We start from the raw sequence: 26,772 nt of genomic DNA on the forward strand, positions 1-26,772 counted from the left end.
CTATTTTACCAGCGAATGTTTATCAACTAAACTAAATCAACACAATATAAAATATTATAGGGAAAAATTGATACAATAGGAACTACAAGACTAAATTGATATAACCGACAAATATAACCGACAAAGTTAATATGATTTTTAATTTTTTATTATGGTGAATACCATCCATATAGTTGTATTGCAGATCACTCTAATAAGTTATGTTATCCATTTTGCATTGATTTACTTTAATTGACTTGGAATACTTTTTCTTCATGATTGCCTAGAAATGTTTCGCAAGTGACAATTATATATGAATTTTGAGTACATAAAAGCTTTTTTCCAAGAGGCAAGCTAGCCCTGGCTTCCTTGCAAGGAATGCAATTGCAACTACAACCCATCATCATGATGCTAGTACAAGTACAAGTACAAGTACAAGTAGTAGTGGTAGTGATATTCTCATTATTAGCAGCAACAATTGCAGCAGCACCAACAACAATTGCAGCACCACCAATAGAAGCAGATTTGAAGAATCTTGGCTGTATGAATAGTTGTGGGAATTTAAGCATCTCATACCCATTCGGCGGGAAAAAGGATTGTTATCACAATGAAAATTTCTTGATTAATTGTAGTGTTTCCCAGCCATATTGTGGCGATGTCCTTGCTACAAATATATCGCTTAAGGAGGGTGAGTTACGCATCATCATGCTGTCTATAGCCAATGAATGTTATGACTCTACTGGTAGCCTGTTATCACACGACAGCGCATCGCTCGGCCTTTCCACATTCTTCATATCAAATAGCAAGAACAAGTTCACTTCTATCGGTTGTGACACATTGAATCTATCCAAATCATTAATTGTAAGATACATATAACGCAGCGGGTAAAAAGATTCAAGCCATACCTTAGGTGATGGAATCCGAAATGATGAACCTTGTGGGTAAATCACGTACTTCACAAACCACAAACTACGAACACCCAGCAATGGAGTGATACCACAGTATGAATATCACTCACACCAGTCACAGTGCAAAGGCTTGATTGTTTTACAAATGGGAGAGAGTGAGAGAGAGTATGGGAACACTATCAATCATTATTCTAATCATCCCACATCCCATATATAACGTATCTGATATAAAGGCTATCTAACCATCTATCCATGTCTGTTGATAAGATATGATAGATGTAAGATATAAGATAGTGGGCTATCCAAAACTAAGGATAGATAATAATTTAAATTCAAAAATCAAATTATTTAGATGATCTGATATTGGTCATGGGTCATGCCGCATAGGCACCCAAATCCGAGTCTAATACCCGGCTTAATTTTCAACATCTCTCACTCGCACATGAGTTGGCATGACACTGCCACATCTCTATCTCAATCTCCTCAAATATTTAACAATCACACACTAGCCAATGAACCGTGTGATTGCTGAGAAACACCTGCATGTGGGAGCTCTATACTAGAATCTCAAAATGAGCTAGCATAGAGACATCAACCCAAAAAGAATAGAAATAATGTCTCATATACCCCAGACCCATCTAATTACACTGGTCCAAAAAATATCTCTAATCCCTCAAAAAAAGAGCATGTTTGACCCTCTCAATTCTTGCAATATATTCACACTCAATCTGTCTCTCATACAGAGCAATGTGAGTTGCCGACAATGAATATACAACAGTGGTGTAATACTAAATGATCTTCCCTTTGCCTTCATGCCATTTAGTTTAGGATTGAACGCTTTCCCAGTGATGTCCCTTAAGGCCAAATCATACATGACCGCAGGCAACATACCAAAGTAGCAGAACATCAACCCCTTACCTTATGACATAGTCAAAGGTCACAAAAGGGTACATAAATGAAAGTCATATCAATAATGACATGTAAGACTCACATGGTGAGGAAATAGGGATCCATTCTCTCAACTCATTACTCGGTCGCCAAGCACATGTAGTATGAATACATGCTACGGTGGAGTAACTCTTCCAAAGAGTGACGTCATACTCGATACACCGTATAGATCTTAGTCTTGTCGCTTTCTAGCGCCTAACTCGAATTCTCTATTTGCTCGATTTCCAGGCGCCAAATGAGATCTCGTATCTGGCTAATCATAACAGGCACAACATGGAAAGTGGATACTAACATCGATGTTGGGTCTTTAACACTACCTCATCTTGGTTGTAACCAAGGCGACATACATAGTGGATAATTTAAACCTCTCTTGGTTCCAAATAAAAATAAACCACTAGTCTCATCCTTGCTTGCTCCCAAGCGCCAAGGGCGATTGCTCGTGTGAGTGAGCCAATCTTGCCTACTGACATATCATCTGCTAATCATTATGACACAAACCATAATTGTTTGATGATGTCATCATCCCAAAGTCAATGGGTTTCCAGGAATTCTCACAAAACAATCCCTAAGGATCGTATATCCAATCATATAAATTACATCACCCATGTCTATCATATTTAAAACAGAGGACAACCCACCCTAGGTGGCGATAACCTTATAAATTCCTGGCTTATAATGACTAAGTAAGGAAAAACTTCTTTTGGACCATTGATCATGCCTCAATAGTCTTCATCGATCATTGTTGGCCTATCATGGCTCGACGAAATCCAAGAACCACTATTCGGATAACTGTTTTAGGCTGTAAAAGATTTAATGGAACTAGTAACCTTTTTGCGCTCCTAACTTTTCACCATAAAAGCAGAAGGTAAATCCCTACAAATCCACTTATCCAATTCTCCAATAAGAAGTTGGGTCACAACGTCCACAAATCAATGTTCCGAACTTATGTCAATCATAGCCTAAGTCGTAATAACCTCACTCCCCAGGAGGAAGTCTTCTCATGGTCTACACTTCCCTCAATAGTGTGACTTTTTGGTATCTCGTGAGCCTTATGCCTCAATAATGACTATCCAAATTGTGCATAACTTTAGAACAGTTTCGCATCATAATGGAAAGCCAACCAAATTATAGAAATGATTAATCCTCAAAGACTTTGTCTTAAATTGCACAGCATTGATCCATTTTCTAAAAAATAGGGGAGTAGAGCCTTTGGCATTATCCTAGGCTCTTTATCATCTTGCGGAGCAATCATGAATGTTTCCCTCTCAATCACCCTGTGATAACGTGGAAAATTTTTACATTTGCTACCACGTAACTAAGAATGTAAAGTATTCTTCTCTAATGGAGTAATCCATTAGTAGGCACATCACTCCCACTGTCCCTAGGATATTAGAAATTTCTTTCCATTCTCAACTAGGCTACATAAAGCGCTATGCTTAGAATTCTCTATCTTATAGAGTTCCAAAACTCTATTCACGTCACCTTTAATAAGAAAACTTTATATGACTTAGTTACACTCCCAAAAGCTGCTTACCTATATGTACATGACCCTGAGGGTGCACATGACAGCATACAATAATGCGCTATAGAACCCTAGGTCTTAACTTCGCAACCTTATGAGAAGTAAAATAAAGATAAGCTACTTAACGCTTACAGATTGTCGATAGATGGCTCTTCACTAACCCATTACTCAAATGGAGTGTAAAATCTGATATGGAGGGCATTTAGTTAGGGATATAGGCAACAAACTATGCGCCATCATCCATCTAACATATACAATACTTAATTCCTACTACACCATTGTGTTGCTGAGTACTAGGAATAATCAATTTTCTAAGCATCCATTTCTCATCACAGAGCTTTCTAAAAGTAACTCAAATAGATACTCGCCACCTTGGTCAAAACTAAAAGCACAAAAGCTGTTATCTGATTGATCTCGACCTTATGTGTGCAATGTCAAAAATCATCTCAAAACTTTTGACTTATGGGAGATCAAATAGTCTTGACTAAGATGCGTATCGTAATCTATAAATGTGTCAAGATTGAGGCTAGCTGTCATACCCTTACACATATCTAGTCACAAATATCATAGTGGACTAAATGCGCCAATACAAATGCCCTTTTGCGGCTTTCCTACTTACTTGTGTGCAACCATTGCGAACAAAGTTACATAGTCACATGAGAACAGGATGCCACAAGCGAGTAGGCCCGAGAGGGCCTACTCAAACCATCTATTTCATCTTCTCATTAATATGATTAAGTATAAAAAGCCACCAGTTCATGACCAATGTCATAAACTAATTCCAACCATCCTAATGTGTAAGTTCTCGAAGACAAGTTTTAAAGGTTTAGGCCTAACTAGTAATGACTCATGACTAATTCATGTCCACTAGATCATAAAAGGATGTCATGGATATATCAAGTGCGCCTAAGTCGCAAATTTAACTAGTAAGTGCTAATCCCTTGCACCTTCAAGTCAATTTTATTCTCCATACACTTTATTGTATCTAGTTGAAAGATGACGATACTCATCTTGCCATTTCTATTTCTCGCTTTATAGTTACTTATAATTAATTCTACTATCCACAAGAAGGAGAGAATAAGCTATCATACTATGACGGCTCTTGAAGTAACTTAAATGCGAATTAGGCTAAAGAGTCTAATTTAACACAATGCTCTCACAAGCGATGTGTCAAATTCTTAAAGTCATAACAACCTTGATGGCCTTGACATTTTCATTACTATGCTGCAGTGTTTGCGCTTAGTGGTAAACGTTATTAAAAAATGTTAGCCTAGCTAAGGAATCATTCAAAGAAGCACCTTCTCATGTCTCACACTCAAGTGTGGAAACAGTAAGTGTCCAGACTTGGACAAGTTGGCAATGCTAACAGATTTTGCTGCCACATGGCGCTAATCTTTTCACTTAGTGTTAATAGATTTTTGCTGCTACTAAGCGCTAATCTTTTAACTTCAAGTGATACTTTAAAGCACACTATTAGAGTGCGTGAAATTTTGCTCCATCCACTCCCAACAGTTGGGTAGAGAGCAAAACACTGCTCACACTAGCTACTCGTCTTACACTTAATGACTAATTCATTTAAGCTCGCATTTCTTGGATGACGTGACTCTTGAATGTTACTTTATCCAATGATGCAACATTATTACAAGTCAAATTACCAAGTCAATCCGCGCAGCTCAATAGTCAAGATCATTTACAGATCTATTGAGGGCTCACAAATTTCACAGCTCCAAAAACTCGCCAACCAAAACTACGTAGCATGCCGTTAACCATAGCGCACACATCAGTTTTTATTGTGCCAAACAAGGCAACAAAACCACGGCGACTTTGAGTCATGTTTCCTTCCTTTGGCTCAATTAAAGTCTGACCTAAAGTCTCCAAGACTTTTTTTCTCATCTAAAGAATATGATTGCGTTGTTCACATTTGAACATCTCTACTAAGTTTAGGTCAACCAAATTAACTTCCATAAGCTAAGTCAATTTAGAGAGAAATTCGTATTGTGATTAATTTGATTAGCATAATATAATTTTGCCGCAAAAATCTAAATTAAATAGTGATAATATTGCACAAGTTGCAAGATCGAAAATCTGTTATGCTCATAATCATCTCTTGCGCCACAAGTGACAGTTATCCAAAATTTAATTTAATTCATGCGCAAAATATTAGTTTTCGGGAGTAAATCTACAAAGATTTCTCTCAACCGAATAACCTCCCACTGACTATGGCATGTCTAAAATATGATAAAATATTCTAATTCTATACAATAGTATCATAATGTAGATTCACAATCAACTCATGCTATGTTACGATTAATAATGGAATTTAATAAAAAAAAAATTAATCATGCTATTCTAATCACAACATATTAGAAACTCTAGGCAAAAAGTAACAATATGCTGTGTTTAATATTCAGATTATACCATAACAGAAAGTATATCACTTCTGAAATTTTTATGGAATTTTAAATAATTAATAAATACACATAAAATCAGAAATAAATATTTCAGAATCTTGAAAAATACAACAATCACACCAGTAAATAGTAAATCATTACAGTAGTCTACAGTAAAAATTTCAGCCCCATAAACTTAATCATGCAACACTAAAAGCATGTTAAAGCAGAAATAATGAATTATTATTTCAGGAAAAATAATTTTTATTTTCATAAAATTTTGAAAATTTTACAGTAGATAAAAAATTTAATTTTGAGTCTAACAGCACCAACCACGCTTAAAACAAAGCTATAATAAATTACTTATGACCATTTAAAGCAATTCTAGATTTAAAAAAAAAAAAAAAACAGCGCCTTACACCCAGCTGCCAAACTAGCCAAGCCGGTGTGGAAAACGGCATGGCTCGGCTCGGCGCGGCGCATGCGTGACAGCATGGACGGAGCGCGGGTGGACAACGTGGCTGACGCGCGAGTGATGGCGTGTGAAAGTGCGTGGGAAGCGCGCCTGGCGCGCGATGACGTGTGGCAACACGTGGCCGCCACTGACTGCGTCAGCTGGCACGTAAGGCACTCGCGTCGCCTTCCGAGGTGTTTTCTGGTCCAATTTTGATGCTGCTGGACTCCATTTTCGAAAATAAAAATATTGATAGACTCAAAAATGGCATTTAACAAACACAAACAATGAAGTGTAGTGCAGAAACTCTACACTTCATCTTCTTCCTTAAGCCACCAAAAACACAAAACGTACCCAAATTAGGGTTTGCTTTTTCTCATCAACCATAAGTTGGAATCAGGCCTATAATATACCGTTTCGAAGGTATCGAAACAAGGATTCCAAATATATAATTTTCATAACATAAATACAAAGTATGTAAAACCAGCATGTAGTCAAAGTTACGAAAAATTAAATATGAATCTCCATTTTTCTCAAAATCCGACCATTGGATTTTTATGAAACTTGGCAGATATATTCTATGTGAAATATACTACAACATATGTAAATTTCAGGTTGAGCAGAGAAAGTTCAGGAAAAAAATTAAATTTTCATGCATATATCATGTGTATATATATAATTATATACATATTTTAATGCACAAAAAAAGCACGAAAATACCCATTTATAGCTCTAATACCAATGTAAGATACAGATAACGCAGCGAATAAAAAGATTCAAGCCATACCTTAGGTGATGGAATCCGAAACGATGAACCTTGTGGGTAAATCACGTGCTTCACAAACCACAAACTACGAACACCTAGTAATGGAGTGATACCACAGTACGAGTATCACTCACACCAGTCACAGTGCAAACGCTTGATTGTTTTACAAATGGGAGAGAGTGAGAGAAAGAGTATGGGAAAAATATCAATCGTTATTCTAATCATCCCACATCCCATATATAACATATCTGACATAAAGGCTATCTAACCATCTATCCATATCTGTCATCCATATCTGTTGGTAAGATATGATAGATATAAGATATAAGATAGTGGGCTATCCAAAACTAAGGATAGATAATAATTTAAATTCAAAAATCAAATTATTTAGATGATCTGATATTGGTCATGGGTCATGCCACATGAGCGCCCAAATCTGGGTCCAATACCCAGCCCAATTTCCAACACTAATAAAACTAGTTCTCTGGTAGTTGCAATTGGGTGTCAGTCACAATGTAGCAGCATCAACGGCGTTCCTAATGATGGATCTTGCTCTGGAATTGGTTGCTACCAGACCTCCATCCTAAAAGGCATCGGCCAGATCGATTTTTTTGTGAATAGCTTCTCCAAACATGCGGATATAACGGACTTCAATCCCTGTAACTATGCCTTTGTTGTTGAAGATGGTGCGTTTAATTTCTCCACAACTTACCTTCAAGATTTTAAACCAATGGTGCTGATGGTGCTTGATTGGGGAATAGGGGATAAGGAGACTTGCGAAGAAGCTAAAAAAAACCAGACAAGTTATGCATGTGGACAAAATACTACTTGTTATGACGCAGAAGATGGTAATGGGTATATCTGCAAGTGTTCCGAGGGTTACGAAGGAAATGTGTATCTCTCAGATGGTTGCAAAAGTTAGGAATATCCATTTAGCCAGCTTTATTCATCATGTTCGGATTCAATTACTTTTGATTCTATATACGTATATATATTGCTTTTGTGATGCTTTAATTTTATGATTGAGCTTCCCTCTATTTTGATTGTTTTGCAGACATAGATAAGTGTGCAAATTCCAACCAATGTGTAGATGGAAGCCAATGTTTAAACACGCCACGTGGGAATTATACGTGCTCCCAGGAGATACCACGGTGATGGAAAAACAGATGGAACACATTGCACTGTCGATCCAGATTTTGTGCTTCATATTGTGATTGGTATGTGTATATATATATACACTGGTGGGTGGCACACACCATGCATGTGTAATTCAAATAAGTAAGAATAAAAATAAACAATAAAGAAATTAATATCATAATATGTATTCTGTCTAAATGATAAGAGTGTTTTTAATGAAACATAAAGTCTTTGGTTCAAATCTTACCCACGCCTTTGAATAATATTTTTTTTTTAATTTTAGGATATGAAAATTTGTCATGTGGCAGGAGAAACTACTATACTATTAGACACCAAGTCATATACTCACATATATAATAGTATAGATATACATATATGTCAATGGTAATGCCATATATATTAAAAGTAAAATAAATAAATTACAACACCTAATTCACATAATTAATGAATTTGGAAAAATTTACTTGTAACCTACCTCCCCAATTGGATCCACATCCTTTTATACTCAAGTGACTTAAAAGAATATTTATAATTGTTAATAGAGTAATGCTATATAAATTAATAAATTTTACAAATTCATGTAACTGACTCATATGATACATATCGTATTATTTTAAGGGTGTGACTTGTGTCCATTCCATAATTGGATTGGACTGTACTGTTGGGCTCCATGGGCCCATCACGGAGTCTGTATCAATAATTCAAAACCGTTCAATGTGTAGTGTTTGTTGAATATTTCATCCCTGCAAAAAAAGATGTTTTTTGGATATCGATAACCACTTGATCAAATCACATTTATGTCAACGTTTAGTATGATTTTGTAGCACTTGAGCCCTTTAAAGCTTTTGGTAAATGTATTTGAACCCTTTATTCTATTTTCGGAATCTTTGGTGTTGTTGTACCTTAGTTTTGGAGGTGTACAAATTGATTTAAACTTGTTGGGATTGCTCGTTCACGCTCGTTCGTGTTGAAAAGTTGTTTGGAAACTTGAAAATCATGTTCTGGGGTCGATATCAGTCTTGGTGGTGTCGACACCTTCTCTTTTGTTTGCCACCAGAGTCGACACCAAAGTTGGGAAGGGTCGACCCTTGTTTTGAAATTGTTCATTGCATTTTGGTGTCGACACCGGTCTTGGTGGTGTCAACACCTTCTCTTTTTACCGCAAGGGTCGACACCTATCTGAGGAAGGGTCGACCCTTGTTTTGAAATTACCCACTTCATTTTGGTGTCGACGCCAGCCTAGGGAAGGGTCGACATCTGCAGTGCAGTCACACTTAGTGTTCCAGATTTCTTCTTGAGTGTCGACACCTGTGTTGTGAAAGGTCGACACCTGTGACTTTTTCCCAGATTTTTCTCACGGTTTGGACCTACTTTTTGGGGATATTTTGACTAGATATTTTGAATTGACTTTGGGGCTTATATCTATTTTTGACCTAGTACTATATAAAGGCCCTCACTTGACCTTTTCTCTCACTTTTTCTTCCATTTCCTCCCTCTAAACCGTGAAACACCTTCTCTCTCTCTCAAAAGGCACTTTTCACTCTTAGATTATTAGATTTACTTGCTTGAAGACCTCTACTCACCTTGCTCCTTTGAGATAAAGTGTAGAGCTTGTTGAGGGCTTCATTTTGATCAGAGCAAAGCTTGGTTTCTCCTCCGTCGACTTTTGGGTTTTTCTTCCTTCTTCCCCTTCTAAACTTGAGGTAGGGATACTCTACTCTCCTATATGGGTTTTAACATAGATATTGTCATCTTGTATAGATGGTGTGACTTGAGAAGGTTTTTGGTAAATTTTTGGTTAGTTCCTATGTATATAAAAGAGGGGTTTCCTATTTGAGTCCTTTATGGGCATAAGGGGTCTTGAATATATTAAGGCTTGAGAGAAATTGATGAAATTTGATCTTTGGTATAATATTTGATAAAGGGGGAGATTTGCCCTAATTTGATTAAATAAGTTATTTTGTATAAATAACGAGATTGGTTTGGAAATTTTGGAATTGAAGGAACATGTGATTAAATGCTATGGTTGGATTTATGAATTACTCACCTTTGGAAAAGTTGATAAATTTTCTATTGTTAGATTTATTTATCTATTTAGAAATATCTGCTTTGGGCTATTGGTGGAAGATAGCCATGATTGTTGTAGAAATTGCATGATGATTAGGTAAATTGAAAGTAATCGATTGGTTTATGTCATTGAATATGACGGTTGGATTTACACGTTGAGTATGTGCTTTAATGGATCATTGTATATGACAAGCTGTTTAAGTACATTGCATATGTATTTTGTTTGGGAAAAGAAAGGGGATTTACTCTATCGTTTGGGAGGAGATAGGGGATGTACTCTCAAACCTGTTTGGGAGGAGATAGGGGATGGACTCCATTTATAACTAAGTTGGCCGGAGTGTCCAGGGTGAAAGTCACGAAATCTTGCTTACGTTTGCATAACATAGATGAATAGAAGTATTGAAGTATTATTAATATGAGTTGTAGTCTCATTTTGAATTGAAGCATGGCAGAGTTAATGATATGAGTTGTAGTCTCATTTTAAATTGATTATGATTGAAGTGTTGATAGTATGAGTTGTAATCCCATTTTGAACTGTTCGGATAAACAATGAACCATATCTATGAATTGATTTGGATAATGAAATGGAAGGGAATTGAAATATGGTTGTGAATATGGATTGGTTGTGAAAGAGATGTACGTTGGTTTATATGAGTTAAACATTTATCAAATGCTAATGTTTTAGTTAATTCTCATATTATGTTTAGCGTATCTCTACTGAGCTTTGGCTCACCCTATATGGGACATCATTTTCAGGTACATGTGATATGCCGCCTCCAAGGACGTAGCTTGGGAGGCTTAGAGGCTGAAAGATCATTTTTGTTGTTATCATTTTGTATTACATGTAAATCAATCCAAGGGCTTATTATGTAAAAAGAGTTAGAACTCATCTTTTGTTGAAACCAAGTGTTGACTTGGAAAGTTGTAAGCCTATAGGGCATTTACTTTTGTTGTCAACATGTAGTACTTTTTGTAAGAATACTCTGATGTATGGAATATTATATCTCTTTCTTGTATCATGAATGTATGATTTATGGGTTTATTTTGAGGGCATTATAGATTTTTTAAAAAATTGTTAACCGAAATGTGATATGATCAAGTCATAATTGATATCCGATCAATGTGATTTTTTGCAGGGATGAAACACTCGATGAGCCCTACACATTGATGATTTGGATTATCGATGTGGGCTCCGTGGTAGGCTCATGGAGGCCCAACAGTACAATCTAGTTCATAACCGGACTAGAGACAAGCCTTACCCTTATTTTAGAGGATTATGCTTCAGATTTTGAAGTTTTATTATTGCTTGTTACATTATTAGTAATAAATAAAAAAAATTGTAAAATTTGTTAGTTTATATGTCATTTTTTTTATTATTAATATCGCGAGTCAAATAATTTTCTCTCTTCTTAGTTTTGAATCAATATATTAGCAAGATGTTTACAGCCTTTGTTAGTTAAAAATGACTTATTTGAAATACAGGTGTTACCATTAGTGCTTTGGCTATTTTGGTGAGTAGCTCTTGGTTTTATTGGATTTTCAAGAAAAGAAGGCACATGAAGCTTAAAGAAAAGTTCTTTAGGCAGAATGGTGGATTAATATTGAAACACCAACTCTCTAGACTAGAGAGATCGACTCGGAAAGTGGTCAAAATCTTTACTTTAGAAGAGCTCAAGCAGGCTACCAACAACTATGATGACAATAGAATTGTTGGTAGAGGAGGTTTTGGAACAGTTTATAAGGGAATTCTAGCAAATAACACGACAGTGGCCATAAAAAAAAATCACAAATTATGAATCAAAGTCAAATAGAGCAATTCATTAATGAGGTAGTCGTGCTTTCACAGATCAATCACAAGAATGTGGTCAAACTCTTAGGTTGTTGTTTGGAAACTCAAGTCCCTCTACTCGTTTATGAATTCATCACCAATGGCACTCTCTTTGAGCATATACATAACCAAATCAAGGCATCTAATTTCTCATGGGAAAATCGTTTACGAATAGCTGCTAAAACTGCTGGAGTATTGACGTATTTGCATTCTGCAAGATCGATTCCCATCATTCACAAAGATGTTAAGTCTACAAATATACTCTTAGACGATAACTACACTGCAAAAGTGTCGGACTTTGGAGCATCGGGTTTGGTTCCACTAGTCCAAGATCAATTCGCAATGGTGGTACAAGGAACTCTTGGGTACTTAGACCCTGAGTACATGCTCACAAACCAATTAACAGAAAAAAGTGATGTTTACAGTTTCGGATTAGTCCTTGTGGAGTTAATCACCAGAAAGAAGGTGTTGTCATTTGACAAGCCAGAGAAGGAGAGGAGTTGTCAGGACCCCAAACCGCCCCTAGTAGTTTGATGCCGTGATGGCCAGTAATCCGAGATTACCGAAGGCCAACTTACAAAATTCACACACAATCAGAGTATAAATATACGGGGTTCAAAAGTGCGGAAGCAAAATATACAAATACAAGTGGTCCATAAGAGCAGTGCATAAGTTAGATGGAATGGCATACAACTTTACATAGCTTTACAACTTAAATACAAATAAAATGAAGTACCAAAAATACATATTACAAAAGGGCTTCACAAGCCGACATAAACAAAATACATGAAATACAACTAAAAGCATAATCTTCAGGATTGCTGACATCCTCACTGCCGACATAACATGCATACAAAGCACACATCTTGATCAAAAGGCTTCTCAAGCCGACGTATGTAACATACAAGTATTACAAATCGAGAAGCATAATTTTCAAGACTGCCGACGTAAATACAAGTCAAGCCGACATAATCAAAAATCCAAAACAAGCTCCAGAATCACATCTAGGCGTCATCGCCTTCTTGCTCATCACCTACATATATATAGAGAGGGTGAGCTTGGATACTCAGTGAATGGTACAAATAATAAAGGGGTTTGCATGAATAATAGCCGAAGTCCTTTCAAAACAATACAAGTCAAAACTTTAGATAAACAAGGGATGGACCTCGTCCATCAAACAAATCTTCAAAGTTTCAAGGGATGCTTACTAGCATCAACATATTACAAATGATAACATTCCGGCAAACATATCCACGCGGTAAACCGTCAGTGACGAAACAAGACAAAACAAGGGATACATCTCAAACAAGGGTGTTACAAAAGTTTAGAGTCCTCTAGCACAAGGGACCTATGTTACAAAGGCCCGTAGCCCTTTTAACATGAGAGTGCTACGAAAGTTTAGAGTCCTCCAGCACAAGGGACTTTTCAAGACAAGATGTGCTGCGAAAGTTTAGAGTCCTCCAGCACAAAGGACTTTCAAAATGAGATGTGCTGCGAAAGTTTAGAGTCCTCTAGCACAAGGGACTTTCAAACGAGATGTGCTGCGAAAGTTTAGAGTCCTCCAACACAAGGGACTTTCAAACGAGATGTGCTGCGAAAGTTTAGAGTCCTCCAGCACAAGGGACTTTCCGAGAAGGTCATTCAAAGCAAGTATAATACGAGATACAAAACTAAGGACAATCATTCATGCTTAACAAATACCTTTCAAAACAAAGCAAAGCAAAGCTCATCAAAACATTGATAACATAGCTTTATTAAAAATACCACTCACATAGTTCGTCAAACGTCGGGGTCAAGGCAAGTCCCAGTCCTACAAACACATGGCAAAGTCTATTGAATGCACTACTCAAAGCAAGTCTGGCATGCATGCAAATGACCTCGGTATTCTTCAAAAACTAAGTCAAATCAAATCAAAACACCGTTTCTTATTTCTGGAAAACAGGCTGGGCAACTACTAGGTCTAGGCCGAGGTCCCACACCTCCTTTCCGAGGTGTGGCCCCGACGGTCACATTCAAAAGCAAAGTCGGGGAAATCTGGGTTTCCCTCTTGATAAACACGAAGAACATAAGCATGAAGAACATGAAGAACATGAACATAAGGAATATGAATGCAAAGATCAAAACTTGCTATTACGAAAGCTGAGATTTCATGCTATGAATTCCAAAACATGGACCTGGGCACCCATACTCAAAGATCTTATCAAAACAAACACAAAAACATGAGTTTTAATGCAAACTTTCGGATCAAACGAGGCTTTTCTTCAAGAACACATGAAAATCATTTTCTCTTTCTAAAACCAACTTTAACTCAATGTACGACGTGCAGAACAGGTTTGGTCGTGCAATGCAGCTAGATGATCAATAAGAACAACAAGAGTAGGCTAGGATTCTAACCTCAAAACTCGAATCTAACGGTTTAAGCTCCAACGATCAAGCTTGGAAGCTCACTCTCTTACTCAAACTTCTCTTCCTTCTTCCTAGAGTTTCTCTCACTCTAAAACACAAGATTTGATACAAAATGATATGTTTCTCCCGACAGTCATTGGCTTAATCCCTCTGCTGGGACACGTGGCACCGGCTGGTTGGTTCTACTAAAAAAGGTGACTGACTGATTAGACAAGACCAAGACAAAGCGTATTCAACAAGCTAAACAGCAAGAGCACTCCGATAAGTAACAACATCGGCCGACAACAAGACCCCGTCAAGCAAGAGGCAAGGATATCGGCTTGGAAGGACAACACTTGACTAAGCTGTGCCACATCTTGGCCTAGATGTGCCACACCTCGGTCTAGGTCATACCATTCCCGGAACAAAATCGCTAGTGCAAGGGTCAAGGATCTAGAACGCGTAGATATTAACATCTCGGCCTAGATGATGCACATCTCGGCCTAGGTGACACGCACCTCGGCCTAGATGGTGACATCTCGGCCAATATGCCAGGGTGGAGATAGAGGTCAACCGAAGGGATTCCATGACAGTTCTAAGTGAAAAAGCTTTCGAAGGTGTCTAGGCCCAAGATAACCTCGATAACACACCTGGCAAGAACAAAGTATGCAAGCAACATTTGAGCAAAACAAGACAAGATTTGCAAATGCACATATCAAAAGATGATCATACATAAATGTATGCAAGTATGACTAAGTTGAAATGACGGTTGTTACATCCTACCCCCCTTAAAGAAGTTTGGTCCCAAACTTCAGTTACCTTGTTCCAAAAACAATTCTGGATGTTGGACTTTCATTTCCTCTTCCATTTCCCATGTAGCATCCTCACCATAATGCTCCTTCCATTCAACTTTCACCATTGGTATCGACTTACTTCTCAACTGTTTCACCTGCCTATTGATAATCTGTATTGGCTTCTCTTCGTAGCCTAAATCTTCATTAATTACAATTCCGACATAGTCGATCACATGTAGCGGATCTCGAATATACTTCCTCAACATCGAAACATGAAATAAATTATGGACTTGGCTCAATCCTGGCGGCAAGGCAAGTCTGTAGGCAGCGAGGTTAACCTTCTCAAGAATTTCAAAAGGCCCGATATAACGGGGTGCTAACTTACCCTTCTTCCCAAATCTTGTAACTCCTTTCATCGGCGAAATCTTTAAGAACACGTGGTCCCCGACTTCAAATTCCAACTCTCTTCTTCTCTGGTCGGCATAACTCTTCTGTCGACTCTGTGCAGTTTTGACTCTTTGCTGAACGAGCTTAATCTTCTCGGTTGTTACTTGAATTAACTCGGGACCAAGCAGAGCTTTGTCTCCTACCTCGGTCCAACATATCGGCGACCTGCACTTTCTTCCATACAGTGCTTCATACGGCGCCATGCCAATGCTAGTTTGATAACTGTTGTTGTAGGTAAATTCCACCAAAGGCAAATGTACTCCCCAACTTCCTTGGAGGTCCAATACACATAGTCTAAGCATATCTTCAAGTGTCTGAATCGTCCTCTCTGTTTGCCCATCAGTCTGGGGATGAAAAGTTGTGCTAAACCTCAACTCGGCTCCGAAAGCTCTTTGTAGGCTCTGCCAAAATCTGGAAACCAACTTCGGATCTCGGTCTGACACAATTGACATCGGCACTCCATGAAATCTAACAATCTCATTCACATACAACAAAGTAAGTTTATCGGCGTTAAAGGTGGTCTTAACAGGCAATAAGTGTGCTTACTTAGTTAGTCTATCCACAATAACCCAAATCGAATCCATACCCCTTTGTGTCTTCGGCAAACCAACCACAAAGTCCATGGAGATGTGCTCCCATTTCCACTCAGGAATCGGTAAAGGTTGAAGAAGTGCTGCTGGCCTTTGATGTTTTGCTTTCACTTGTTGGCAATACAAGCACTGCGACATGAATTCGGCTATTTCTCCTTTCATATTCGGCCACCAAAATGTCTGCTTCACATCTTGATACATTTTGGTGTTCCCTGGGTGAACAGCAAACTTGGAACCATGAGCTTCCTGCAAAATTTTCCTTTTCAACTCTGGGATATCGGCCACACACAATCTTCCTTCAAACTTGAGCACTTGATTTTCTATGGTGTACCCCTATCTCGGCTTTGTGACAATCTCATCGGCTACCTTCTTGAAGAATTCATCCTCCATTTGTCTTGTCTTTACTTCCTCAACAATAGTCGGCTCCACTGAGATCGTGGTTAGACATGCCAAATTTCCAACCACCTTTCTGCTTAAAGCGTCGGCTACAGTGTTAGCTTTACCTGGATGATGTTGAATCTGCATATCGTAGTCTTTCAACAACTCAAGCCATCTTCTCTGCCTCATATTCAATTCCTTCTGAGTGAACAAGTACTTTAAGCTCTTATGATCCGTAAAAACCTGACAAGAAGCTCCATACAAGTAGTGGCGCCAAATCTTGAAAGCAAATGCCACCGCTGCTAATTCTAAATCATGGGTGGGGTAGTTCTTTTCATGTGGCTTCAACTGACGAGATGCATATGCTATAACCCTACCTTTTTGCATTAATACGCAACCCAGACCCTTATGCGAAGCATCACTGTAAACATGAAACTCTTCATTGCCTGATGGTAGTACCAGAATTGGTGCTGCGACTAACCTCGTCTTCAACTCCTGGAAGGCTGCTTCTTTATCCTTAGTCCATTCGTAAGCCACTCCCTTCTTAGTCAGTTGTGTCAACGGAATTGCAATCCTTGAGAAATCCTTTACGAACTTTTTGTAATAACCAGCTAATCCCAGAAAGCTACGAACCTCGGACACATTAACTGGCCTCGGCCAATTCACAACGGCTTTAATCTTACTAGGATCAAGCGAAATGCCCTCTTCATCAATCACATGTCCCAAAAATGAAATAGTGGTAAGCCAAAACTCACACTTGTTAAATTTAGCATACAATTTCCGATCCCTCAAAGTTTGTAAGGTAAGTCTCAAATGATCCTCGTGCTCAGTCTTACTCTTTGAGTAGATCAATATATCATCAATGAAGACAGCCACAAACTCGTCTAGATATGGTTTAAAGACTCTGTTCATCAAATCCATAAAAGCTGCAGGGGCATTGGTCACTCCAAATGGCATTAATAAAAACTCGTAGTGGCCATACCTCGTCTGAAAAGCGGTCTTCTCAACATCCTCGGCTTTAACCTTAAGCTGATGATAACCCGACCTAAGGTCAATTTTGGAAAAGACTCGTGCTCCTTGTAACTGATCAAACAAATCGTCTATCCTCGGCAACGGGTACTTATTCTTGATGGTTACCTTATTCAGCTCTCGGTAATCAATGCAAAGACGAAGTGTTCCATCCTTCTTCTTAACAAACAAGACGGGTGCTCCCCAAGGTGAAGTGCTCGGCCTAATAAAACCGTTATCTAGTAACTCTTGCAGTTGAAGTTTCAATTCCTTAAGTTTGGCAGGGGCCATCCTATAGGGTGTTTTAGAGATGGGCTGGGTTCCCGATATGATGTCAACAGTAAACTCTACCTGTCTATCAACTAAGTGACCAGGCAGATCATTTGGAAAGACGTCGGGGAATTCATTGACCATTGGGACGTCGGCTAACTCAACACTTCCATTCAAATTACTTAATATGCTACACAGATAACCTAGACCCCCCTTTTTGGATCAACCTAAAGGCTTTCATGGATGAAATTAAGTAAGGTGGGGATACTACACCTTTTCCCTGAAACTTGACCTTGGCGAGGTTTGGGGGTTTTAATGTGACACTCTTAGAAACACAATTTATAGATGCGTGATTTGCCACTAACCAATCCATCCCCAATATAACATCAAAATGAGTTATGTCCAATGGCATTAAATCAGCTAACAATTCAACAGTCTCAATCACAACAACACATGCTCGATAGATGGATGCAACATTCATAGATCTCCCAGATGGAGTAGATACAGATAACACATAGTCAAGGGGTTCTAGTTTCCTATTAATCTTCTCGGCAAACTTAGCAGAAATGAATGAATGCGTAGAACCCGAATCAATCAATACAAATGCATTTTGAGAGCAAATTGGAAGTATACCTGACACCACTGTCTCGGTATTCTGAGTGTCTCCTGGTACCAGTGCAAAAACTCTGCCTTGCTTCATCTGTCCTTTCCCAACGTTACCCTTTTGTACGGAACCCGAGGTATTCTCATCTTTCTTACCTTCATCAGCCCTTGTCTTTGGATAGTCCCTCACAAAATGACCTATTTCACCACATTCGTAACAAGCCCCAGACGCCCGACGACAGACCCCGAAATGTGGCTTCCCACAATTGGAATAGGTCGGCTTAGTTCCACTTTCTGCCTTGGGTTGCTAGAACTGCCAACATTCACTTTTTTCTTGGTACCAAACTGTGCTCGGCGATTGTCATAACTCTGCCTCTTCCTCTGGCTCTCTCCCGAACTCTGGTATCTGTTCAAGTTAGCTTCGACCAGAATGGCTTTGTCCAACACTCCGGCGTAAGTCGGCATGTTGAGCATGTTAACCCGGTCTTATGTCGGTCCACGGAGCCCACTTTCGAACTTACTAGCCTTCATATATTCATCATTAACCATGTGGGGTGCGTACATTGCCAACTGGGTAAAGGCACGGTCATATTCAGCTACTGTTCTATTGCCTTGCGTCAAAGTCTGAAATTCGGTAGCCTTGCGGTTTCGAACACTTAAGGGGAAATGCTTGGTGTAAAACAACTCCAAAAATCGGGTCCAGGTCAAGTCTGGATTGCCTTCTCGAACCATCATCCACCATCTGCGGGCGTCGTCATCTAGTGTAAAAGTTGCTAATGTCACCTTCTGGGTGTCGGTGCTGGGAAAGATCTCGAATAGGTTTTCCATTTCCAAAACCCACGCTTCGGCCTTCATCGGCTCTATACCCCCTTGGAATCTTGGTGGCTTCATTTTCTTGAACTCCCTGATCAGAGCTATCGTGCCGTCCTCATATAAAGCTGGCTGTGGGGGCACTTGTGGTACTAGAGGAGGTGGAGGTGGAGGCGGAACTGCATTTCGGCCGTTTGTCTGCTCGGCCTAAGTCGAGGTAGCACTAGCGTACTGCTGTTTGGTCTACCTTAACTCGCGGGCCAAACCTTCAACCAACCTCTCTAGTCTGTCTAATCTGTCCTCGGACTGATCTTGGCTAACTGGAGGTCAACCTCTCCTCATGATGCTATGAGTATGCGGAGTGCGACTTTAAAACAAAATAAACAAATAAACACGCAGGCAGTAACAATCAAGCATGCTGAGATGATGCACACCTTGTCCACATAGCAAGCAATATGATGCAATCCTAACATCCTTCTAAGGGGAAATCCTATGCTCTTTCGGACTCAAAGTGTGTGAATAACGTATACTAAGGAACTTGTGCTCTGATACCATTCTGTCACGACCCCAAACCGCCCCTAGTAGTTTGATGCCGTGATGGCCAGTAATCCGAGAATACCGAAGGCCAACTTACAAAATTCACACACAATCAGAGTATAAATATACGGGGCTCAAAAGTGCGGAAGCAAAATATACAAATACAAGTGGTCCATAAGAGCAGTGCATAAGTTAGATGGAATGGCATACAACTTTACATAGCTTTACAACTTAAATACAAATAAAATGAAGTACCAAAAATACATATTACAAAAGGGCTTCACAAGCTGACATAAACAAAATACATGAAATACAACTAAAAGCATAATCTTCAGGATTGCCGACATCCTCACTGCCGACATAACATGCATACAAAGCACACATCTTGATCAAAAAGCTTCTCAAGCCGACGTATGTAACATACAAGTATTACAAATCGAGAAGCATAATTTTCAAGACTGCCGACGTAAATACAAGTCAAGCCGACATAATCAAAAATCCAAAACAAGCTCCAGAATCACATCTAGGCGTCATCGCCTTCTTGCTCATCACCTACATATATATAGAGAGGGTGAGCTTGGATACGCAGTGAATGGTACAAATAATAAAGGGGTTTGCATGAATAATAGCCGAAGTCCTTTCAAAACAATACAAGTCAAAACTTTAGATAAACAAAGGATGGACCTCGTCCATCTAACAAATCTTCAAAGTTTCAAGGGATGCTTACTAGCATCAACATATTACAAATGATAACATTCTGGCAAACATATCCACGCGGTAAACCGTCAGTGACGAAACAAGACAAAACAAGGGATACATCTCAAACAAGGGTGTTACAAAAGTTTAGAGTCCTCTAGCACAAGGGACCTATGTTACAAAGGCTCGTAGCCCTTTTAACACGAGAGTGCTGTGAAAGTTTAGAGTCCTCCAGCACAAGGGACTTTTCAAGACAAGACGTGCTGCGAAAGTTTAGAGTCCTCCAGCACAAGGGACTTTCAAAACGAGATCTGCTGCGAAAGTTTAGAGTCCTCCAGCACAAGGGACTTTCCGAGAAGGTCATTCAAAGCAAGTATAAGACGAGATACAAAACTAAGGACAATCATTCATGCTTAACAAATACACTTCAAAACAAAGCAAAACAAAGCTCATCAAAACATTGATAACATAGCTTTATTAAAAATACCACTCACATAGTTCGTCAAACGTCGGGGTTAAGGCAAGTCCCAGTCCTACAAACACATGGCAAAGTCTATTGAATGCACTACTCAAAGCAAGTCTAGCATGCATGCAAATGACCTCGGTATTCTTCAAAAACTAAGTCAAATCAAATCAAAACACCGTTTCTTATTTCTAGAAAACAGGCTGGGCAACTACCAGGTCTAGGCCGAGGTCCCACACCTCCTTGCCGAGGTGTGGCCCCGACGGCCACATTCAAAAGTGAAGTCGGGAAAATCTGGGTTTCCCTCTTGATAAACACGAAGAACATAAGCATGAAGAACATGAAGAACATGAACATGAGGAAGATGAATGCAAAGATCAAAACTTACTATTACGAAAGCTGAGATTTCATGCTATGAATTCAAAAACATGGACCTGGGCACCTATACTCAAAGATCTTATCAAAACAAACACAAAAACATGAGTTTTAATGCAAACTTTCGGATCAAACGAGGCTTTTCTTCAAGAACACATGAAAATCATTTTCTCTTTCTAAAACCAACTTTAACTCAATGTATGACGTGCAGAACAGGTTTGATCGTGCAATGCAGCTAGATGATCAATAAGAACAACAAGAGTAGGTTAGGATTCTAACCTCAAAACTCGAATCTAACGGTTCAAGCTCCAATGATCAAGCTTGGAAGCTCACTCTCTTACTCAAACTTCTCTTCCTTTTTCCTAGAGTTTCTCTCACTCTAAAACACAAGATTTGATACAAAATGATATGTTTCTCCCGACAGTCACTGGCTTAATCCCTCTGCTGGGACACGTGGCACCGGCTGGTTGATTCTACTAAAAAAGGTGACTGACTGATTAGACAAGACCAAGACAAAGCGTATTCAACAAGCTAAACAGCAAGAGCACTCCAGCAAGTAACAACATCGGCCGACAACAAGACCCCGTCAAGCAAGAGGCAAGGACATCGGCTTGGAAGGACAACACTTGACTAAGCTGTGCCACACCTTGGCCTAGATGTGCCACACCTCGGTCTAGGTCATACCATTCCAGGAACAAAATCGCTAGTGCAAGGGTCAAGGATCTAGAACGCGTAGATATTAACATCTCGGCCTAGATGATGCACATCTCGGCCTAGGCGACACGCGCCTCGGCCTAGATGGTGACATCTCGGCCAATATGCCAGGGTGGAGATGGAGGTCAACCGAAGGGATTCCACGACAGTTCTAAGTGGAAAAGGTTTCGAAGGTGTCTAGGCCCAAGATAACCTTGATAACACACCAGGCAAGAACAAAGTATGCAAGCAACATTTGAGCAAAACAAGACAAGATTTGCAAATGCACATATCAAAACAAGATCATACATAAATGTATGCATGTATGACTAAGTTGAAATGAGGGTTGTTACAGTAGTCTAGCTAGGCATTTTCTTTTGTGTATGAAAAATGATTAGTTGTTCCAAGTTATTGATGAACAAATAGAAATTGAAGGAATTGTTGAGGAGCTCACAAAAGTAGCTAATATCGCAAAGTGGTGCTTAATAGTAAAAGGAGAGGAGAGGCCTACTATGAAGGAAGTAACAATGGAGCTGGAGACGTTGATCATAAAAAAGATGAAGAAGCATCCATGGGTTAAAATTGATTTGAATGGTGAAGAAAGTGATCACTTGCTTCATAGGAAGTTAAGTGGGTATGAGTTTGGAGGTTGTATTACTAGTAGTAGTAACACAGTAGCAACTGGATATGATAGTGTGAGGGAACATATGATGTTGCCAATGAATGGTGGGAGGTGATTTTTTTTGTACTGTTGACCACAATGACAACAAATTGGGTGATGATTTATTATTACTGTCTTTTGTGTTTTATAAAATTATGTGCCTACGTTAGATTGTTTCAATTTAATTTACATTTTCATATGTGTTTTTCATTAGTAAATCGATATTATTCAAATACTTCAGGATATATGGATAATTTCTTAAATAAATGACTAAGTGTTGACAGTAGTTATAAATTGATGAAGTGCAACTAAGATTTGATTTACACTATGTGGTTGGATTTGTCTCAAGTACACTATTTGGATTGGGCCAGTTTGGTAGGATCTTATTTTGATGATTCAATTCGTTGATCTTTTAAATTTTACTGTGTGGACCATCTATAAAAAAAAAATGATAAGATAATTGCAGCAATATGATTTTATCACATCTGACAAGTATAATTTTGAAACAGATTGTTTGATTATCAATCTCATTTTTTTTATGAATGGTCTGCATACCAATAAAATTAACAGATCAAATCATTAAAGTGTGGTCTATGGTTGACCTATGGCTCAAACTAAACAAAGGACTAGAGAGAATGGTAAATTATATCACTAATCTCTATAATTTTAACAAAATTTCAGTTTAATTTTTGTAGCTTCAATTTCAGCAATTTAAATATCATATTTTCATTTAAATTCTAATAAATGATATTGTTGTTTTTGCACAGAAAACTAAAGTAGTGTTTGGTTTCTTTTTGAAATTGTGATTCCAATCCAAAAAATTTAAAACACTTTTGAAAACTCATAATCAAATACACAATTCAAAAAATATTTTCAAAACTCATAACCAAACTTTATCCAAAATTCTATTTAAAAAAAATCAATTTTTTTTTATTTTATTCTTTAAAATTATTTTTTATTTAATATTGTTTGGAAAAATATATATTTTCAAAGAATATTTTGTTTATTTTTATTTTTGAAGAATTTTTTTTAATTTTTTTGATAAATTTTTTTTTTATTTTTTTAAGTATTGGCCAAATAATTTGTTATGATTTAGATATATATGGCAATCCAAAGTTTTTTAAAATAAAAAAAATAAAGTAAATATTTAAAAAAAATAAAAATATATTGAAAATATTAAAAAATTAAAATACTAAAAAATAAAATAAAATAAAATATTTAAAATAAAAAATAAAAAATATTTAAAATAAAAATCATATATTTAAAATAAAAATAATTTTTTTAAATATCTAAAAAAATATTAAAATATTTAAAAACATACAACACAAATGTAATAAATAAATGCACATTAAAATAAATAAATATTTACAATAAAAAATATTTTCCCTAAAAAATTAAAATTTTTTAAATATTTTAAAAAATTTAAATCCTAAAATTTTTAAAATATAACTCAAAACTCAAAAACTCAAAATTCTTTTCAAAACTCATAACCAAACAAATTTTCACTTTTCAAAACTCAACTCATAACACCATACTCAAATTATAACTCCACACTCAAATCAGGATCCTAAAACTAAACTAAATGGAGACTTTCGACTGGCATTTGCAAGTTAGTAATTCCTGCTCATAATATAAAATTAATAAATCTTAAAAGAATTTTATTTTGTCCCTCTAATTTCGCAAATGCAATTTTTTTTTTTATTTTTTTGGGAAAATTTGTCTAAGATGCCTGCCCAACTATTGATATGAGAAGAGGTCCACAATAATTTTTTTTGATGCCTAAGGTCCCTTAATGTTATTTTAGGTTGTAAAATACCTATTTTACCCTTCTTTATAATATACGTTGTTTTGAAGTTTGGCAACTGAAGATTATATTGCCATTTTGTAGGAGATTTCGTAGGGATGAACTTGGCTGTGGAGATTTTCGTGGAGATTTTCTAGGGATTTTGTAGGTGTTGAACGTATAGGAGCTGCGATGGTGTTTATTTTCTAGGAATTTTCTAGGGATTTCGTGGAGTTGAATCAAGTATGTTTGGATTAAAATAATGGATTTTGATTATGTAAGGATTCCGATTTCATATTAGTTTTCCGATTGTATTTTGAATTAGGTTTTTGTCTTCAGTTTTGATCAATTTGAGAGAGAGGCTAGCTCAGTGAAATTGTTTTTGATTTTTGGAGTTGATGTTCATTTTCTGTTATTGATCAATTTTAGAGAGAGGCCAGCTCAATGGAGTTGATTTTGATTTTTGGAGTTTATTTTTCGTTCTCTGTTTTTCGTCAACATGTTTACCAATGATAAGTTTTGTTCTCTGGTTTTGGAGACCAACTCTATTTTTTTGCATTTTTCTAAGTTTTGTTCTCTGTTTTTTTTTTTTTTTTTTTTTTTTTTTTTTTTTTTTTTTTTTGCATTTCTCAATTTTTTTCTACACTTTTCTTAGTAGTCCATAGAAAATTGTAGGTTTGTTATTATAATCCAGTAAAAATCACAGAGAAATCAAAAGAAATTTCTCTAGACTTTTTTTGTTATGCTTTTTATGTATTTTTCTGCAATTTTCTAGGTTTTGTTCTCTGTTTTTTTGCACTTTCCATTTTTTTTTGCACTTTTCATTTTTCTGCACTTTTAGTTGTAGTCGAAAGAAAATTGTAAGTTTACTATTATAATTCAACGAAAATCACAGAGAAAATTATAAGTTTGTAATTTAGTGAAAATCAATTATCTCAATTGAATGTTTTGTGAACATAAGAGATCTTCTCTGTGATTTTTGTTAGTGCTTGTGATTAATAGTTAGCATTTTTCCCAACCTGACTACTCAAGGACCACTGATCTAGAAACCACTGTACTGATACACTGCGCCTTACTGACCTCCATCTAGTAACCGGGGGTACAGAAAGGAACACTGCTTGTCCGTCTATTAGATCCTTGGATCGATTAAGTCTTCGACCTCTAACCTAGAGTGCTCGGGGAATATCTGCCTAGTCGGATGCATTTGTGCTAAACTACCTTGCAAAAAGATAAATAAAGCATAATAAGGAAACAAACAACCAGAAAAATGCGCAGCATAACGGCTTAAATAAAGACAACACATAGTTGACATGACAACACACAGTTGGTATTTGTAAGCTGAATATACTGTTCTCAAACACTGTTTGCTGTGCCCAAATCGCTGCCCCAGATCTAATATCCTCAGGTAAAACTAATTCCTGAATACTGATGCCCTCAGGCTTGATTCCCAGACTTGCAAACTGATACATGCATTCCTGTAGAGGCACACTCTAAAAGCACATAACAAGCAAATGAGAACCAAAACACCCCTATGTTGGGGTAGGGTTTCCTTGTCCTATTTTGTCAGGAGCTAGGGTTTCATTACGCACGCAGCGGTTTCAAACAACCTACAATCGGGTAAGCAACTTGTCCTAACTTGGAATGGTCACTACGGATTCCGATATGCATTAGGTCGAACGGTCAAAAAGGGTGCCCCGGTAAAACCGGGGTTTGTGTTCCCATCGTGGCAGAGCTCGTAACCGGTCAACCGTTCAGGAATAGTAGACGGCGAACACGGTATCCTGGGCACACCAATGCAAATGCAATGCAAAGAAACACATAAGTGTAATCAAAACAAGATATCATGAGTCCGAGTCAAGTTCTCTAAGTCCCCAGCAGAGTCGCCAGAAACTATAGACCGCCCCGAGAACTCCCGTTCTCCGCGCGTGTGAGGGCGCGAATCGCTTTGTTTTGAGCTACTACAGTTCGGACTCGTGTCACGGTTCTGAATCTAATCTCACAAAGTGCAATGTGAGACCGATAAATCACCAAAGAGTCCAAATCTGACAAATCGTTTTGGAAAACTGATTTTTATAAAGAAGTGCTAAACATGGACTGCTTTGCCAGATACAGAGTCGCCACCTAAATATTTTATTTTGGAAAAATTTAGGAAACCCTGACTCGTGCCTAAGGCCACATGTCCGTCATCACCAAAGTTGCCTCGGCTCAGGAACTTAGGTACGAGAGGGGAAGGTCATGCAATGAGCACCCCTGCTCGCCCGATCAAAGATCGGCCTTTAC

At 37.8% G+C, this 26,772-nt stretch overlaps 1 pseudogene; it reads left to right on the forward strand.

The window, feature by feature from the left end:
- The first annotated feature begins 357 nt into the window (after positions 1 to 357).
- LOC114293140 (putative wall-associated receptor kinase-like 16) lies at positions 358 to 22,785 on the forward strand (annotated as a pseudogene).
- The last annotated feature ends 3,987 nt before the right edge of the window (positions 22,786 to 26,772 follow it).

Source organism: Camellia sinensis, chromosome 3 (genome assembly GCF_055761805.1).
Source record: "Camellia sinensis isolate YWXY chromosome 3, ASM5576180v1, whole genome shotgun sequence".
Taxonomy (NCBI): Eukaryota; Viridiplantae; Streptophyta; class Magnoliopsida; order Ericales; family Theaceae; genus Camellia; species Camellia sinensis.